The sequence below is a fragment of the Balaenoptera borealis genome (genome assembly GCF_965194805.1).
Source record: "Balaenoptera borealis genome assembly, chromosome: 9".
Classification (NCBI taxonomy): Eukaryota; Metazoa; Chordata; class Mammalia; order Artiodactyla; family Balaenopteridae; genus Balaenoptera; species Balaenoptera borealis.
This window is the reverse complement of record NC_138873.1, coordinates 109,420,283-109,435,647: the sequence shown is the minus strand read 5'-3', so window position 1 is coordinate 109,435,647 and position 15,365 is coordinate 109,420,283. Positions and strand designations below refer to the sequence as shown.

The following is a 15,365-nucleotide window of genomic DNA, read 5'->3' as shown; positions in this document are numbered from 1 at the left end:
GTCTGAAAAATGTCTTTATTTTGTCCTCATTCTTGAAAGATAACTAACTGGCCAGTTTTAGATTAACTTTTATTTTGTCTCAGCACATTGAAGATATGTTTCTATTCTCTCCAACTTCCATTGTTGCTGCTGTGACATCAATCTAATTTTTATTTGAATGTAGGTTGCCTGTTTTAACAAGTTGCTTTTAATCTTCTCTTGTCATTAATGGTTTCACTTTGACTACAATATGACAGGGTTAAGACTAGTTTTTATTTATTCTGCTTGGGATTTATTGTTTTCCTAAATCTAAGAACTTGGGTCTTTCTCAATTGTGGAGAAGTCTCATTTTTTAAAATATTAATATTTTAAAAATATACTTTCTCTTCCTCTTCTCACCCCTCTTCTACTCTGGAACTCTAAGTAAGCATGTGTTCGACCTTCTTATCCTGTCTTTCATGCCTCATAACCTGTCCTCTGTATTTTCTTATTCTCTCTCTGTTAAATTCTGCAGAATTCTACCGATCTCTTCTCCATTTTATTAATTTCTCTTCAGCTTTATCTGAAGCTCTACCTAATGTTTAACCCATCCCCAGAGTTTTAATTTAAATGAATACATTTTCTTTCTATAAATTCTCTCCAGTTCCTTTCCAAACGTATATAATTGTAAAAACTGTTCTCTCAATCTTAGTCTTTGGTCATATTTACAATATTCTTTTTTTATTTACAGAAACATTTTAAGCATACTTATTTTACATTCTGCATTAGGTAATCTCCACATCTTATGTGCTCTGTCAGGTCCTAAGTCAGGTCTCTAATTCACCGTTTGCTAGTTTGTTGACTCTGCTCACTGTGGCTTGTTTCCTCCTATTTTGCTGACCTTAATTTGAAGAAAACAAGTTAAGAATGCCTTTCTCCAAATGAATATATATTTGTTTCTGGTTGCTGCTCTACCACACTGGTACACTACCTACCTGGAAGTACTTTGAATTAGATTGTTAGCATGGTGATTCTCGAACTGTACATGTGTTGTAAATTATCATGTATAGATAGGCTGGTAATTAATTTTCAGGTGAGACATTTTCCCCCCTGAAGCCAAGGAGTAAGAATTTATTTATTATTTTTGTTGTTGTTGTTGCAACCTTATAATTTCTTCTTTAATGGCAGTCGAGTTTTAAAAAATGTATAGTTCAACTTATCCATACTAATCCTTTATAAAAGGCAGATTCCAGGTAAGCTTCTAAATGCATGCATAATGTAGAGGCTAATATTTTCTGGCAGTCCTTGGTTCCTGAAAGTTGAACTTCATCAGATGTGTCTTAAATGTCTGTGAAAATAGTCATGAAGGATATGTTATTTTTGCATAATGAGGTAATATCTCAGGGGCAGGCCCTCATCCTCTTAAGACAGTGTAAACCCACCTGTCTAAACATTCATCAGACTGTGGACTCTGCAAAATGCCACCCAAGGTTTTGGGTCAGTGAATATTTTGCTGAAGGAATAACACTTACATTTAACTGAGCACTTTTCTGTAATAAGTACCAAAGTCAGTTTTTGTAGCTGTAAACTGTGTACACAGATAACTATGGGCTATTGTGGCCTGTCATGGAGATGAAAGTTTCACCTGGAAAACAGAACCTACCTCTTTGCTAACATTGCATTTTCAGTAACACAATGGAGAATATTGTTAGGAATAGAGAAGCAATTCTATGCCCTTCAAGAACTAAGAATTTAAAAATTTCCTTTTGAATCCCTTCACCAAGATATGGATATTTTTCCACCTCAGCCTTTCACTGAGAGTCTAGCCCTTTGAGCATGCTAGCTTTATGCATGAGTCTTAGTTATTTGCTCATCTTGCTAGACAAAGGTTCTTGCCCCCTATTTCTTTATGAGGCTATCAAAACCCTGGTCTATGTTTCTGGTATTGTAGACACTGCCAGGGAAATCAGAGTTTCTATACTAGCTTACCACTCTAATGTCCATTTTCTCTTTGAAGATATCCACCTCGTAACTTCCAGATGCCATTAGTGGGAGAATTTTCACAATATCTAGCCCAAAAGAAGTGGGAGTTTCTCTACATCTCTTTAAATTACAAAATTTCTCAACTCCATTCTAGCAAGACTATCTCAATAAATGAGAAAAATTTAGAAGACTAAAACTATATTCTACATGTAAAGATTTTAAATCTTTAGAATGAAATCTGAATTATTGTAGAGTTCATATCAAGAAAGTAAAGTTAAGGAATGTCAGGATTATTAAGACTAGTAGCAACATTTTATTGAATAAAGTGTCCTTCCTCCTAGCCAGCATTTTCACAGTGTTAGACAAATTTTGAATTATGATGCAAATTTTGAACTGATCAGCCCAACCTGTGATATTAATCATATAGAACTCATTCAGTGGAAGAAAAAATAATAATAACCTATTTATACAACTTCATTTAACTTTCATTTCTTCTCTCTTAACTTCAATGTGTAAAATGTTCTGAAAGATAAAGCATCTATTAACACTGCTATAGATTAGGCACAGATATACATTTAAATAAAGAGCCTTTTAGAATTGAGCTGAAAAGAGTATTTAGATATAGCTTAACTGGTTAACCATTCATCAACAAAATTTTCCAAAAAACCATATTATTGTTAGAGATCTCTACAATTTCTCTCATAACCTGCTCTAATACAGAAGAAAAATTTTCTGTATCAAAATCTCTCTTTTTATTTAAGCTAATTTAATCATTTTCAGGTTCACAGTATATCATAAATATTCTTTATTCTAGGAATGCTATCCTCATGTTTAGTTAATTTCACATACTTTAAGCTGGTAATAATCACCAAGGGGTATGCAATCTCTAATAACTAAAGAGTCTCCTGAAGCTTTTTCCTGTTGGCATTAGCACAGTGTTTACTTTGGTGATAAAGAAAGAGCAAAACGAGAAACCAAAGGACATAAAACACCAGGTAGCGTTTTTAATATCCCTGGCAAAAATTCCTGGCAGTAGCAGCATATAAGCTAGCATTCAGAAAAGTGCATTAGCTCTGGTTTTATACAGACTCCTACAAGGAGAGGGGGAAAGGCGAATGTGCAGTTGGCAATTTAAGAACTGCTGAGGTATGGGTCAAATTTTGCCCCATTGAGTAAACAATAAAACTTCATCAAACTCGGCATACTGTTGCATGGTCAGTAATGACCTACCTTATTTGGAGTGGTTACAATGGATTCGTACAGACTGATAAAGAATTTTCATTTTAGATTATCAATCAGAATTTCCAGCACCCCTGCTTATAACCCTTGAGGCAATTGTGTAGCTTTCAGCATAAAATCCAAATTTCTTATCAAGGCCCATAAGACCTTACAAGGTTTGGCACCTGTGTTTCTCTCCAACAACACGATACAACATCTTCTCCTCTCTTGCTCTATTCAGGCCACACTGACCTCCTTTCTATCTGTGGAATATGCCGAGTCCTTTCTCAAGCCAAGGTAATTCCACAGGGAAAAAATAGTCTTTAAATTATGCTAGAAAAACTGGATATCTTTATTTTAAAAATTAGCCACAATCCAGACATTACACAAATAAAAATTAACTCAAAAGTGAGTAATAGACCAAAACATTGGAAGCAAAACTATAAAACGTTTAGAAGAAAACAGAAAATCTCTGTGGCCTGGGTCAAAGTTTTCTTAAATAGGACACTATAAGCATGACCTATGAAAGAAAAAACTGACAAAATAGATTTCATCAGAATTTAATACTTTATTCTTAGGAAGACATAATTGAGGAAACAAAAAGGCAAGTCTAGACTAGGAAAAAAAATTTTCCAAAATACATCTGATGAAGGCTTGTATCCAAAGTATAAAAAGAACTCTTTCAACTCAGTAATAAGAAGACAAACAACCCAATAATAGGAAGACAAAAAACGATTTGAACAGGCACTTCACAAAGAAGATAAATGACGAATAAGAACATGACATCACAAGTTATCAGGGAAATGAAACTAAAACCATGATGAGATAACACGACACACCACTAGAATAGCTTGAATTAAAAATACTGACAACTCCACGTGTAGATGACGCAATGACAGCTCTCATCCATTGCTGGTGGAATGCAGAGTGGCACAGCCATTCTGAGTTGATATCGCAGTATCTTACAGAGTTAAACACAAGTTCCAGCAATCCTACTTTTAGACATTTATCAAAAAGAAATAAAATTGTGCGTCCACATGAAGACTTGTACCAAACATTCACAGCAGCAATATGCACAATTGTCAAAAACTGGGAACAGGGCTTCCTTATGGCATAGTGGTTAAGAATCCACCTGCCAATACAGGGGACATGGGTTCGAGTCCTGGTCCGGGAAGGTCCCACATGCTGTGGAGCAACTAAGCCCGTGCGCCACAACTCCTGAGCCTGCACTCTAGAGCCCACGAGCCACAACTACTGAGCCCATGTGCCACAACTACTGAAGCCCACACTCTGCAACAAGAGAAGCCACCGCAATGAGAAGCCCGTGCACCACAACGAAGAGTAGCCCCCGCTCACCACAACTAGAGAAAGCCTGCACACAACAACAAAGACCCAACGCAGCCCCCAAAATTAATTAATTAATTAATTAATTAAATTAATTTTTTAAAAAAACTGGAAACAACCCAAACATTCACCTACATGTGAATGGATAAACTAATTGTAAGATATCCATATCATGGAACACTGCTTAGCAATAAAAAAGAATAAAATCCTAATACACACAATAAGATGGATGGACCTCAAAACCATGTTAAGTGAAAGGAAACAAACACAGAAGACTACATACCACTTGATTCCATTCTATGAAATTCTAGGAAAGGTAAAAAGCATCCTGAGAGAAAGCAGGTCAGTGGTTGCCGGAGACAGGACGTCGGAGCACAGGCTCCAGTGCAAAGGGGCACAAGGAAACTGTTCGGAGTGATGGAACTCTTCTATATCTTGAGTACAGTTACCAGAATTCATCAAACTGTGTGCAAGTACCAACAGTCATTACACGTACACTTGAAGTAGGTGACTTTTACAGTATGTCAATTAAATCTCCATAAAGCTAAAAACAATTAATAGCAACCACAATTATTTAGAACCAGAGCAATTTAATGTTTGAGGGCAGAAGAGTGTTTTTATTACCGCCATTGTTTGGAACTGCTATCGCATGGCAACAAGAAAAAGCAGATCAAGTTTTGGTCTCCCCCAGAGGAGACTGGAAAGAGAGGTAGGAATGGAAACAGGGTTTAGTGGAATCTCCTGTGTGAGAAGCAGGTCACCACTCCTTCTCCCACACCGCTTGTAAAATACTAGCAGTCCTCGTGTCCCCCAGACAATGGAGGGGTTCTTTACTATCAAAGTAAAATAACCCCAGAGAAAATGTCTTCGGATACCAACATGGGAGTTTACCCAGAGAAACGGGTCACATTCCACCCCCTAGAGAAAAGCCCTACAAAGGGCGGCACCAGCCATGCATACAGCTTCGGTCCTCTCACAGAAGCATGCGGATGGCCCAGAATCATCAAGGAGATATGATGAGACCTGCCATGTCGGGGGGAGGCCAAGTAAAAACACACAGAGGACACAGAAGTGACGTATGAAACAGGAGGAACCTCCAGAATGAGTTCATTAATTCATTCAACAAACATTGGGGAGACTCTTATTGCAGTGTTACACCGTGCTAAGCTTTGTATTCTTAGTTAAATTAGATGGAATTAACTTAGTGGAAAAGTACAGGCATAGGTGGCACAAAATCACTAATAGTGTGCTTTTGGGCAAATCGTTTATCCAGTGTGGACCTCAATTTGCTGATTCCTCAACTGGGCACAGAGATATCTGACCCTGGGTGTGGGCCATGACTTGAAGAGGCCATGACTTGAAGAGGCCCGAGGTATCTCCTGGAGTCCGGGTGAGGTTTTGTTTCCCTTCTGGGGAGGATGTGTTTCCTGTATTCTTATGACTTGTGCACCTTTTTGTACGTGTGTTATATATCAATGAGAAGGTTACTGAAAGGACGAATTTCAAGGCCTCTTCCAACCTGAGTGAAACGCTCTGATTCCATGACTGCTTTAAGTAAACCATTATGGTAGAGAAGAGAAATCTGAGCAAGACATTCTAAAATGTAATCCTAGACCCTTTTAACCAACTAGCTGTAACCATAAACATTTTCTCATCTACACATGGAGAGGTGGAATCAATTTAGGTTTTCTGTGATGTCCCCCACTCTCTAAAATCTATGATTCCTGTTATAAACTTTTAACTCCAACTGACGACTCTCCCAAGTGTGGCCAAGTAGCATTGCTCCCAGCCCTTCTGTTGTCAACACAGAAGCACCGAGTGAGACATTTTTGGTTTGCAAACTGTGCTGTTAATGATAAGCATGACTTCTTCTCCTAATTAACTTCTGGGTCCTACCTGGAATAGTCTTTATGCTATTAATCTGCTTAGGGAACCGTTCTCTAAGTAACACAAAGTCAGGATTCAGTGGTTTTATCATCCGCCATAAATATGTTCTCAGGAGCTCTCCGAAAAATATGGTTATTCTCCCCATATGGCTTTTATCTCCCCCTTCCCACTTTTCTCTTTTTTTCTCTGCAGAGAAAGAGCCTGACCCTCTAGTTTTACTTCTCTGCTTGAAAAGCTCATAAAATTTTTTAATTTAAAAATCATTACTCTTTGGATCTGCGTATGAATCTTTATTTGAAACGGAGAAATAACGGGAGTTATTTGGGGGTTTTGACAAAGATTGTAAATTCTTTAATTCCTTTCTCTGTAAACCATTTCATTTATAGGCCTAGTTCAGGGGTTAATGGATCATCTAACATGAGCTGTTTCTTGCCTCCGGGTAAGTGGACTTTTCCCCAAAACTTTAGAAGTACTTCTTAAAGCCTTAATGTTATTATCACCGTTAAGAAAGATGAATTTTTCTGCAAAAGTGTTAGAGGCATCTCTCACTAAGGAAGCCTCTTTGGAGACCCCCGAAGGCTATTATTTGGGTCAGTTATTTATATGCTTTCTTTGAACTCTATTTCTTTGAACACTACTTTTGTACTTTCTCTTGGAGGAAGGTGGACAGTCTGACGTTGGCAATTTCTTTCTGGACCCCTGAGCATGCAGACAATGGTCACTTCAATCTGGAGATTATCTGTCTCTGAGAGATATTTGTCTCTTGGTTCTTCATTATCCGCCCCTCTCTAGAGATAACATTTGGGGTAACATCTCTAGGAGTTCGCGCTTAAGACAACCAACCTCATGGGAAACTACCTGACATGCTTCACAAATTAGTTACTAATGGGTTCTCATGACATCTTGCTTCCATATTTCACTCTTCTTCCTCATTTCTTAGAATTCTCCCTACTAAAAATTTAAAAAGTGCAAGAATCCACTGTAAAAGATAGCTTGTCGCGTTGTTCTTGAAGTGGATATACATTTCTATTTTCCCTCACAAAGTTTATAGACTCAGCGAAGAAACTGAAGAGACCTTGAAATGAAATGCCCCTAAGTCATCTCAGAAAGGTAATTCCCTCGCAGTATCCAGAAGCCAACCCAGCTTCTGTTGCTAACAGGCTGGGATACCTCTAACCCCGGAGCGGACATAAAACTCTTGCCCTGCTCTCTCTACCGTCACATTTTTCTTTCTTTGCTTTCTCCCCACTTTGCCAAACAATATCCCTTTTGTAATTTTAGGTCCAGTTTTTTTAGTTCTCTCCTTCCCAGAGAAGATGGACCATAGAAAAACAAGCATGTGTTTCTTAGTGTATCTAGAGAATTCTTGTCCTAAGGACAAATATTCAGGTAGGAGAAGTCTTGTCCCAGACTGTGTTTCCTCAGGACCCTCCCACCGAGATCTGGAACAGAAGCCTCTAGGTCCCTAGATCAGAATTTGCAAACTCTAAGGGAAGAGCAAGGCTTACCCCCAAAAGGATGCCTGGTCATCCTTCAGATGAGCCAGGCTCGAGTTACATGATGACACCACCTTCACGGTGCACCCTGCCCGCCCCTCCCCAACCCTGGCCTCTCCATCCAGGCCCCAGGCCAGGCCCTGTGAATACCGCCAGGCCTGGGAGGGTCTGTATTTCAACAAAACCATCTTGTTTGCCTTATGCCCATCAGCCCTTTTAAGCTCAGAAGGATCTTTCACAGATGTTACCAGGTATGACCTTTACAACGACCTTCTGTGGAGGGCAGGGCAGGAAAATACATTTCCCCCTGTTTTATAGAAGAAAGAGACCTTACAGTGTGAGAGCACCAATGTCAGTTGCTTTTCAACTCAGAACCCAAAGAAGCTTTTCTTTAAACCATTGTCATGTGTCAGGTTAATTGTGTTAAATTCCTTTCTGCAAGAAAGTCCATATGACCTTATTGAACTTACTGATGACACTTGTGGCAGCCTTCATCCTCTTACTGGTCACCGGGAAGTAAAGTCAAGGTGTATGGTTTGAGGAAAATGATCAATTAAATGGCCAGATCTGAAACATCCTAGTGAGGATGGGGCTCTGCCACCACAAGTGAGGCAGGATTCGAAACCCTGGGAGTCAGTCCTTAGCTCCCAGCAAGCTGAGTTCTAGAGCCGTCATTTTCCCTGAGCTGACGGGAAAGCAGAGTTTTAGCGTGAGCACCGTGACTTCTCACCCCTGCATCTAAGAACACCATTAACAAGGAACACTGTCCCAGGACAGCTGCCACCGGCAGAATCAATCCCTGGGGTGGCTAGTAAGTGTTCTGTCGGCCTTGGCGTGTGTCCTTGCACACTCAGCAAGGGAAATGCACTCCAGGGTGAGCAAACTCATCAGCGTTTGTGGGATGGTTGTGTTTGACTTTGAGACTAAAGGAGATCTCAATAAGAGTAAGCATTTCTTATGTACCTGGTATATGCAGTGCATGGGGCCGGGCTTGGAAGATACAAGGTGGCACCAGACACAGGTTTTTACCTAAAGGAGCTGACGATATAGCTGCAGATGTGAGACGTGGCTTTAAAAAATGGAAACTACAGTTGCCAGATGGGACCTTTAAATCTAAAATGAGTGGTTTGGAGAATAAGCGTTATGGGAGCTCAAGGGTATAGAGCAGCTTGGAGGGCTGAGATGGGCAAGGGAGCCCAGAAACCCTGGGTGTGAAACTTACAGGTTACACTTCCTGCTAATTCAGTCCTCATCATGACCAAACGAGACAAAATACAGTGATTGCCTCATTTCTCCCCCATTTCACAGATGGGAAAATTGAGGCTTGGAGTTAAGTAACTTGCCTAAGTCACACAGCTGGTGTCGAGGCTCTTAATGGTGATCCCAGATGCGGGTCTTGGACTTGAAGGTGATGGGGAAATGGTCACAGTTCTGGGAGAAAGACCAGTGTAGCCAGTGGAGTTTACGATGAAACACTACAGAGGCAGTGGTTGGCTTTGCCAATCCAACGCCAGGAGGCGAGGGTGACCCCACAAGAGTCACAGCCGGAGCCCCGAGGTGGCAAGACCACTAAATCAAGCAGGCAGCACCTTCCAGGACACACATCAGAGAGCAGACTGGAATTCAGGGCGAGAACCCTGGATGGAGCGAAGCATCATCTTAACAGACACTGATGTACCAAGGTACCAAGAGAATGACTCCCAGGACTTCCCTGGTGGCACAGTGGTTAATAATCCACCTGCCAATGCAGGGGACACGGGTTTGAGACCTGGTCCGGGAAGATACCACATGCCGTGGAGCAACTAAGCCCGTGCACCACAACTACTGAGCCTGTGCTCTAGACCCCGTGAGCCACAACTACTGAAGCCCGTGAGCCTAGAGCTCCGTGCTCCGCAACAAAGACAAGCCACCACAATGAGAAGCCCGCACACTGCAAGGAAGAGTAGCCCCCGCTCGCCGCAACTAGAGAAAGCCTGCACGCAGCAATGGAGACCTAATGCAGCCAAAAATAAATAAATCAATTTATTTAAAAAAGAGAGAGAGAGAGAGAATGACTCCCACACAGAACATTCCAGGGAGGAGTGGAGACCTAGAGTCACCCACCCCCAGGGTAGGACAGGCGCTGCGGGGACAGAGTCTGTGACAGACGCCAGAAGAAAGGTCAGTCTGGCAAGCAGAACTTGACAGCCAGGGGTACAGCATGACCTTTTTAGCATAAAGTTAAACAAGATACACCAAACTGCCACCTGGTGGGGAAGGGCACTAGATTCATCATCAGAGTCACTGAGTGGGAAACCAGAGTCCAGAGATAAGGCCCGAGGACAGAGCCTGAGTAGCAGCAGAACGAACTTGATGGCAAGTTATACCTGCTTCTGGCAAGAGGCCTAATGACTCTTCCATCTGGGCGAGAATTGAGCAGAGTCGAAGATGGGATTGAGCCCACAGGCAAGGATCAAGGACCCTAGTTATGGATGAATAAGGCTCCAAAAGATGGGAACCAAACAGCACCGATAATCCTTTGGACCCATTTCTAAGCAAATATTTGGTGAGTGCCTACTATGCGCTGAGCACTGTTCCAAGGGGAAGACAGACAGGCCTATGCTCCCGGGGCATCACATCCCAGGGGAGCATTGGCACATCGTTAAGAGGAGGCAAAAGAGGGCCCCAGGGAAAAGGAACGGCTTTGCAAAGGGGCAGAGGCAGAAAATGCCAGGGGTTGCGTGAAAGAGAAACGATTCGTTTGGTTGCAGCAGAAGGTTTCCGGACGGAATCTAGGGAATTCCATCACGGACTGTACCCGGAATCACCAAAGTGCCGGATGTTTGGGCCAGAAGATCCTGTGGACCACCTGCAACGAGACCACCCAGCCCAGGGACTTGGAGTGAGAGGACGCGCAAGACACACAAGTCCTGGAGTGGACGAGCCCTGTGGCAGTTACCGCGACAGGAGCTCTCTGAATCGTGTCCACCAGACCTGGAGTGGCCTAAAGAAATGCAAATGGCCCAGGATCCAGTCAGCGAAGCTCTCTCACCCTTATCCCCAACCTTGAACAAGCCCCAGAGCTTCGCAGGGTCGAGGCTGATTCTCTCGAAGGCCCCTTCCAATTCTGACATCCTTGAATGTCTCAGAGGATACTCTCCTGGTCGCCAGCAATGAGCCTTCAGGGACATCAGAGGGGCGGGGATGGAGGGGGCACAGGCAGCCAGCAGGCAGGCAACAGGATCCAGGTTCTGTCCTGATCTGGGCTCTGCTGTGGCCTTGAACACGCTGCATAACCCTCACTGTCCTCATTACAGAGCGCGGGGTCTCAGCTCTCCTGTTCACAGAGCCGAGCATCTCAACTTGCTTTGACGGTGAAAAAGACAAACACACAGCTGAGGTACCGTTTTGTTTTGTTTTGTTACTTTTTTTTCCAACTTTACTGAGATCTAATTGACACATAACATTGTATAATTCTTTACTTTTTTAACATCTTTATTGGAGTATAATTGCCTTACAATGGTGTGTTAGTTTCTGCTGTATAACAAAGTGAATCAGCTATACGTATACATATGTCCCCATATCCCCTCCCTCTCGCGTCTCCCTCCCACCCTCCCTATCCCACCCCTCTAGGTGGTCACAAAGCACTGAGCTGATCTCCCTGTGCTATGCGGCTTCTTCCCACTAGCTATCTATTTTACATTTGGTAGTGTATATATGTCCATGCCACTCTCTCACTTCGTCCCAGCTTACCCTTCCCCCTCCCCGTGTCCTCAAGTCCATTCTCTACGTGTCTGCAGTCTGCATCTTTATTCCTGTCCTGCCCCTAGGTTCTTCAGAGCCTTTTTTTTTTTTTTTTTTTTTTTAGATTCCATATATACGTGTTAGCATACGGTATTTGTTTTTCTCTTTCTGACTCACTTCACTCTGTATGACAGACTCTAGGTCCATCCACCTCACTACAAATAGCTAATCATTAGAGAAATGCAAATCAAAACTACAATGAAGTATCACTTCACACCGGTCAGAATGACCATCATCAAAAAATCTACAAACAATAACTGCTGGAGAGGGTGTGGAGAAAAGGGAACCCTCTTGCACTGTTGGTGGGAATGTAAATTGATATAGCCACTATGGGAACAGTATGGAGGTTCCTTAAAAAACTAAAAATAGAATTACCATATGACCCAGTGATCCCACACTGGGCATATACCCTGAGAAAACCATAATTCAAAAAGAGACATGTACCACAATGTTCATTGCAGCTCTGTTTACAATAGTCAGGACATGGAATCAACCTAAGTGTCCATCGACAGATGAATGATAAAGAAGATGTGACACATATATACAATGGAATATTACTGAGCCATAAAAAGGAAGGAAATTGAGTTATTTGTAGTGATGTACCGCTTTTTTTAAAAAAATACCAGCTCTCAATGAAAACATCTTAAAAGAAACGGTGTTAATTGCCTGCCCCTTACACCTCACCTTCCCCACTGGGGCTCGTAATCTTGCAGAGTCCGTGGCGTGAGGCTTGAGTTCCAGTGCTTACCTTCAGTGCTCCTGCAGCATTTAAGTAAACGCTTTTTCAAGTACAATGCAAAAGAGCGAGTCCAGAAAGAAGACAAAGTCAACAAATTATTAAATTTATTTTTCATGAATTAAACTCATTGCACCACATACATGGGATTCTAATGCAACCAGGACCCCCGGGCGTTTTCCCACTTGGCTCTGTACGTGCCGTCAGCCAGCTCAGCAAGCTTTAGAGCCCATAATGAATGTACCTATGCAAACAGTACCATCAGCTGTTCCTGAACCAAAGGCTGTCAAAGACTTTCCTTTTTGTTTATTCTAGGTAGAAAAAATACCCGACTCTCAGGGAAACTTGTAATCAGAGGAAAAAGTGACAGAATGTTGGCTAACTTGCCTCCCTAAGGCCGCTTGCAAGTCCTCACCTGTGGTCTGACTGTTTTATTCTCCCAGTTTTTCTAATCACAGCTAAAACCATGGTGAGAATTCAAGTTACATCTTACAGCTATAAAGATATATTTTGTTTATTTCAGAAAAAAAGGACCCAAGTGTGCAAACAGATTCAGAAAATGTGCGCATTTCTATACGCATCAGTGGCCAGCATTTCTTAGCCTGGCGCTGAAATTGCTGCTCTGTAGCCTCTGAAGAGCAGAGATGATTGTAGCTAGCATGTATTGGGTGCTGCCTCTGTGCCGGGCACTGTGCTGAGTGATCTACCTGTCATGTCTCATCCCAGCCTCCCAACAACCAAACCTGTGTGGCAATAAAAGTGTTATCCCCTCAAAGCCAGCTTCTGCCTTCTGGTTTTGCTATTTTGGTAAGTGGTACCATCCCTCCACCTGCTACCTAGGCCTGAGACCTGAGGTGTTCTTCCCAGGTGCACGGCCTTACATCAGAAGAGATCCAGGGACTGGCCCTCTTGGATAACGTCTGTCACTCACTTATGTTTTCCAGTCCCTTCCCTGCTCACACTGTTCCCACCTTCTCCACTGACCTCCTCTCCTCCTTATCAAAATGCTTTGGTGCATGAAGGGTCAGCCCAACGCCTCTAAAAACTAAAGACAGAGAAAACACTTTGAAAGCCACCAGAGGAAACTCACATCCTACCTATAGGGGAGAAACAATTAGACCAACAACAGGTTTTTCATCAGAAATCACAGAGGCCAAAAGAAAGTAGTATAGGCATTTTTCAGGAGCTGAAAGGGAAGAGCTGCAACCCAGAATCCTATACGCAGCAAAAATATCCTGCAGTGATGAAGAAGAAATCAAGACATTTTTGAATGAAGGAAATGAAGGAAAACTAAGAGGATTTGTCACCAGCAGATCTACCCTATAAGAAAAGCTAAAGGAAATTCTCTAAACAGAAAGGAAATGATAAAAGAAGGAACCTTGAAATATTCAGAAGGAAGAAAGAATACAATAAACAAACAAAAATGGACAAAGCAACAAGCTTTCCTTCTCCTCTTAAGTTTTTAAATTATGTTTGACAGTTGAAGCAAAAATTATAACACTGTCTGGTGTGGGTCTAAATGTATCTACAGAAAATATGTAAGACAATCTTATTATAAATAGGGAAGGGTGTAGGGATGTAAAGGGAAGTTAGATTTCTATATTTCACTTGAACTAGTAAAATGGTGACACCAGTAGACAATGACAATTCTGTATATAAACTGTAATACCTAGAGCATCTACAAAAAGACTGTACAAAGAGATACACTCAAAAACACTGTAGATATATCAAAATGGAATTCTACATTAAGTTCAAATAATCCACAGGAAGTAGGGGGAAAAAAACAGAGAAATTAGAGAGAAAACAAAATAATAAAAGGACAAATTCTAACATATCAAAATTACATTAAATATAAAGGGTCTAATTACATCAATTAAAAGACAGAAACAATAAATGCTGGAGAGGGTGTGGAGAAAAGGGAACGCTCTTGCACTGTTGGTGGGAATGTAAATTGATACAGCCACTATGGAGAACAGTATGGAAGTTCCTTAAAAAACTAAAAATAGAACTACCATAAGACCCAGCAATCCCACTAGTGGGCATATATCCCTAGAAAACCATAATTCGAAAAGAGTCATGTATCACAATGTTCATTGCAGCTCTATTTACAATAGCCAGGACATGGAAGCAACCTAAGTGTCCATCAACAGATGAATGGATAAAGAAGATGTGGCACATATATACAATGGAATATTACTCAGCCATAAAAAGAAATTAAATTGAGTTATTTGTAGTGAGGTGGATGGACCTAGAGTCTGTCATACAGAATGAAGTAAGTCAGAAAGAGAAAAACAAATACCGTATGCCAATGCATACATATGGAATCTAAAAATATATATATATATATATATCGTTCTGAAGAACCTAGGGGCAGGACAGGAATAAAGATGAAGACGTAGAGAATAGACTTGAGGACATGGGGAGGAGGAAGGGTAAGCTAGGACGAAGTGAGAGAGTGGCATGGACTTACATACACTACCAAATGTAAAATAGATAGCTAGTGGGAAGCAACCGCATAGCACAGGGAGATCAGCTCGGTGCTTTTTGACCACTTAGAGGGCTGGGATAGGGAGGGTGGGAGGGAGATGGAAGAGGGAGGAGATATGGGGATATATGTATATGTATAGCTGATTCACTTTGTTATACAGCAGAAACTAACACACCATTGTAAAGCAACTATACTCCAATAAAGATGTTTAAAAAAAAAAAACAGAAATTGGCAGAGTGGATTTAAAAACATGTCTCAACTATGTGCTGTCTACATGAAACTTACTTCAAATATAACAATATAGACAGGTTGAATGTTTAAAAAATGAGAAAATACATATCATACAAGCATTAATCAAGGAAAGCATAAGTGACTTTATTACTATCAGATAAAATAGACATCAGAGCAAAGAAAGTTATGAGAGACAGAGAAAGGCATGATATAATGATAAAAGAGTTAAATTCACCAAGAA

The 15,365-nt window shown here is 41.3% G+C and overlaps 1 pseudogene across 1 annotated transcript in view; it reads right to left on the bottom strand.

The window, feature by feature from the left end:
- LOC309635180 (coiled-coil domain-containing protein 112 pseudogene) overlaps nucleotides 1–10,999 on the bottom strand; it is a 54,596-nt pseudogene extending 43,597 nt beyond the window's left edge. The window contains exons 1-2 of the transcript in view: nucleotides 10,918–10,999; nucleotides 1,948–2,027 (exon numbers count right to left, since the gene is read on the bottom strand). The product of the transcript in view is annotated as a coiled-coil domain-containing protein 112 pseudogene (transcript). The remainder of the gene's footprint in view (nucleotides 1–1,947; nucleotides 2,028–10,917) is intronic.
- Between the last annotated feature and the right edge of the window lie 4,366 nt (nucleotides 11,000–15,365).